Source organism: Salvelinus fontinalis, chromosome 6 (genome assembly GCF_029448725.1).
Source record: "Salvelinus fontinalis isolate EN_2023a chromosome 6, ASM2944872v1, whole genome shotgun sequence".
Taxonomy (NCBI): Eukaryota; Metazoa; Chordata; class Actinopteri; order Salmoniformes; family Salmonidae; genus Salvelinus; species Salvelinus fontinalis.
This window is the reverse complement of record NC_074670.1, coordinates 49,733,675-49,738,801: the sequence shown is the minus strand read 5'-3', so window position 1 is coordinate 49,738,801 and position 5,127 is coordinate 49,733,675.

The window sequence follows — 5,127 nt, the reverse complement described above, 5'->3', positions numbered from 1 at the left end:
CCGACTTGGAAACTCCCTGTGGAAAGGTGCGCCGCGTTAAGGTCCTGACGGAAACTCGGCAATTTTGACTTGCTTACTCGTTATAGAAATAAATTCATAACAAAAAAGAAACGTTCCTTTTTCAGGACCCTGTCTTTCAAAGATAATTCGTAAAAATCCAAATAACTTCACAGATCTTCATTGTAAAGGGTTTAAACACTGTTTCCCATGCTTGTTCAATGAACCATAAACAATTAATGAAAATGCACCTGTGGAACGGTTGTTAAGACACTAACAGCTTACAGACAGTAGGCAATTAAGGTCACAGTTATGAAAACTTAGGACACTAAAGAGGCCTTTCTACTGACTCTGAAAAACACCAAAAGAAAGATGCCCAGGGTCCCTGCTCATCTGCTTGAACGTGCCTTAGGCATGCTGCAAGGAGGCATGAGGACTGCAGATGTGGCCAGGGCAATAAATTGCAATATCCGTACTGTGAGACAGCGCTACAGGGAGACAGGACGGACAACTGATCATCCTCACAGTGGCAGACCACGTGTAACAACACCTGCACAGGATCAACATCCTCACCAGACATCACCGGCAACAACATCGCCTATGGGTACAAACCCACCGTCGCTGGACCAGACAGTACTGGCAAAAAGTGCTCTTCACTGACGTGTCGCGGTTATGTCTCACCAGAGGTGATGGTCGGATTCGCGTTTATCGTTGAAGGAATGAGCGTTACACCGAGGCCTGTACTCTGGAGCGGGATCGATTTGGAGGTGGAAGGTCCGTCATGGTCTGGGGCGGTGTGTCATAGCATCATCGGACTGAGCTTGTTGTCATTGCAGGCATTACAGGGAAGACATCCTCCTCCCTCATGTGGTACCCTTCCAACAGGCTCATCCTGACATGACCCTCCAGCATGACAATGCCACCAGCCATACTGCTTGTTCTGTGCGTGATTTCCTACAATACAGGAATGTCAGTGTTCTGCCATGGCCAGCGAAGAGCCCGGATCTCAATCCCATTGAGCACGTCTGGGACCTGTTGAATCGGAAGGTTAGGGCTAGTGCCATTCCCCCCAGAAATATCTGGGAACTTGCAGGTGCCTTGGTGGAAGAGTGGGGTATCATCTCACAAAAATAACTGGCAAATCTGGTGCAGTCCATGAGGAGGAGATGCACTGCAGTACTTAATGCAGCTGGTAGTTAATGCAGCAGATACTGACTTGTTACTTTTTATTTTGCCCCCCCCCCCCCCCCCTGTTCAGGGACACATTATTCAATTTCTGTTAGTCACATGTCTGTGGAACTTGTTCAGTTTATGTCTCAGTTGTTGAATCTTATGTTCATACAAATATTTACACATGTTAAGTTTGCTGAAAATAAACGCAGTTGACAGTGAGAGGACATTTCCTTTTTTGTTGAGTTTATGATACCTGAGTTTCCCACTAGTGTCAGAATCAACCAATCGGAAGATCTACCAATAGGAAGATCTACGCAAATATTTTACGTTCATTTAAATTCGTATGTCCCGAGTTTCCGACATAACGTAAACGCGCCATTCAGCTCAGACTCGGAGGTTCCGAGTTTCCAAGTTGTCGTGAACGCACCATGAAGCTTCGTTCCAGCACAATAAACTGCACCTATCTTTTCCTTCCTTTGCAAAAAAATAAATACATTACATTTTAGAGTCTACACATGTGTCCACAAATTAGGAGCTGGTTATTGCTTTCATTATATGATTTCGTGAGGATTCTATCAACTATATATTTCTGATTCACTAAAGGACGTAAGAAAGGGGCTAGGGGTCGGGTTGGGATGTGCGCCGTCCTGCTCCCATTCCGGCCAGTAGGTGGCGGAATGTGCCGTTTGAATTTTAAGTAAGACCTAATTAAATAAGACTTTTCCTGTTTGCTGTGCGCATCAGTCTATGTGTGCATCGATAAGGCTCTTTATTTTTCATTTCAAAGTAGTCACCATGCAGAACAAAAATACAAAAAATGTACCTCCAAAATAAAATGCACGTTTTGTTAGCATGGAATATTAGAAGTTTGTCTTCGGTGAAGCTAACTGAAATCAGTTAAAGTTACTAGAAATTGTCAGACAGCTACAGCAACTAGCCAGCTAACTACACTGAAAAATATATTGATTATATTATATATTAATTTCAAAGAAATTACATTTAAGTTATTTTCATATAAGGACAACAGTCAATTGAAATAAATAAATAAATTCCTAATCTATGGATTTCACAACTGGGCAGGGGCACAGCCATAGGTGGGCCTGAGAGGGCTTAGACCCACCCACTTGGGAGCCAGGCCCACTCACTGGGGAGCCAGGCCCACTCACTGGGGAGCCAGGCCCAGCCAAACAGTATGAGTTTATAACACACATCTGGGGTTTTGTGTTGTTGGACAAAATGGCAGATATTAGTGGCCTTTTCTGGTCCCCAGCCTAAGGTGCATCTGTGTTCTTGAGACGCCAGACCTGTTAGGTGGATGGAATATCTAGGCAAATGAGAAAAACTCACTAACTGGGATGTAAACAAATTTGTGCACAAAATTTGAGAGCAATAAGCTTTGTGCGTATGAAACATTTCTGGGAGATTTTATTTCAGCCCAGGAAACCGACAATTTACATGTTGCATTTATATTTTTGTTCAGTATAGATAGCTACCATTAAAGATGAATATTAATCTGTTATTATGCACTGATTTGCAGTGGGGAAGGTTAGCTCGAAAATAAAACACACGATGACGCACCACATGAGCTGGAGAGTGAATTTGTTCTGCGGCTGCCCACAATAAGGATGGAGTACAGCAGTGATTCCCAACTTTGGTCCTCAAGTACCCAAAACAGTACCCATTTTTATTGTAGTTTTGGACAAGCACACCTGATTCAATTTATCACCTAATCATCAGGCCCTCAATGAATTGAATCAGGCATGTTTGTCCTGGGCTACAACGAAAATGTGTGCAGTTGGGAGTACTCGAGGACAGGAATGACTTTTCATAAGAGGTTAAGAGAGCATTTAAGTGAACTCTTTTCCTAACCTGGGTCATGGCTAGAAGGGATCTAGCCCTTGATCATGAAGGCATCTCTGTGGAAGGGGAGTTTTGTTAAGATCCCTGATGCTGTCTGAACATTAACATGCATCGCCTGTGGTACGGACCATAGCTTTCATATCAGCGAGAAATCATGAAGAAAAAAAAGGTTAAATTAATACACACCTTGATAGAGTTAGTGTTCCCACAGGGCCATATCTCCATGTTACAGCTCCTGTTTATGGAAAACAGACTGTAGACAAGAGGTGACCACCTGTGATAATTAGCTGTATAGCATCCTCCAAACAGCGTAAACGTAACTCGGGAAGTGTAGTTTTGTCAGATGAAGGCACCCATACCTGTACGATCTATGCAAAACTGCTACAATAAGTGTACACTATATACACAAAAGTATGTGGACACCCCTTCAAATTAGTGGATTTTACTATTTTAGCCACACCTGTTGCTGACAGGTGTATAAAATTGAGCACACAGTCAGGCAATCTCCATAGACTAACATTAGCAGTAGAATGGCCTTACTGAAGAGCTCAGTGACGTTCAACGTGACACTGTCCACAGGAGGCTGCTGAGGGGAGAACGGTTCATAATAATGGCTGGAACGGCGCAAATAGAATGGCATCAAACACCTGGAAACCTTGTGTTTGATGTATTTGTTACCATTCCAGTCATTACCACAAGCCCGTCCTCCTCAATTAATAAGGTGCCACCAACCTCCTGTAGTACCGTCATAGCATGCCACCTTTCCAAAAAGTCAGTTGATAAAATTTCTGCCCTGCTAAAGCTGTCCTGGTCAACTGTAAGTGCTGTTATTGTGAAGTGGAAACATCTAGGGGCAACAACGGCTCAGCCACGAAGTGGTAGGTCACACAAGCTCACTAAACGAGACCGACGAGTGCTGAAGCGTGTCATCTGTCCTTGGTTGCAACATTCACTACCAAGTTCAAAACTGCCTCTGGAAGCAACATCAGCAAAATAACTGTTCGTCGGGAGCTTCATGAAATGGACGAGCAGCCGCACACAAGCCTAAGATCACCATGCGCAACGCAAAGTGTCGGCTGGAGTGGTGTAAAGCTTGCAGCCATTGGACTGGATCAGTGGAAACGCTTTCTCGGGTGATGAATCACACTTCACCATCTGGCTGTCCAACGGACAAATCTGGGTTTGGATGATGCCAGGAGAACGCTTCCTGCCCCAATGCATAGTGCCAACTGTAAAGTTTGGTGTAGGAGGAATAATGGTCTGGGGCTGTTTTCCATGCCCCTTAGTTCCAGTGAAGGAAAATCGTTGCGCTGGCTACAGCATACAATGACATTCTAGATGATTATGCGCTTCCAATTTTGTGGGAACAGTTGGGGAAGGCCCTTTCCTGTTTCAGCATGACAATGTCCCTGTGCACAAATCGAAGTCCATACAGAAATGCCTTGTAGAGATTGGTGTGGAAGAACATGACTGGCCTGCACAGAAACCTGACTTCAACCCCATGGAACACCTTTGCGATGAATTGGAGCTGACTGCAAGCCAAGCCTAATCGCCCAACCTCACGAATGCTATTGTGGCTGAATGGAAGCAAGTCCCCGCAGCAATGTTCCAACATATGGTGGAAAGCCTTACCATTAGAGTGGAAGCTGTTATAGCAGCAAAGGGGCGACTAACTCCATATTAATGCCCATGATTTTCGAATTAGATGTTCGACGAGCAGGCGTCCACATACTTTTGGTCATGTAATGTATCTTTTTTTATTTGAAGGATTCTTTATTGCTGAAGAAAGATAAGGCCCATATGTTTCGAAATGATAGCGCAAGTGATGATTATTATAGTTTCTAAATGTCAAAACGCAGCTTCGGGATTGTAGTTGACATGAGGCAGTCATGGGCGAAGCTAATGGCTCAGAACTGTAAAGGCGTTTTTGTAAAATTAATGTCAAAATTTTTTGCATTTTCACTAACCTAACCCCTTTATCTAACCTAACCCTTGCCATGCCAGGAACCAAGTCGGTAATGGATGTCTTTCTAATTTGCATTATCTCTGTCAAAAGAATAGGCCTCAACGATAAAACGGATTACCCAATCTAGCAGC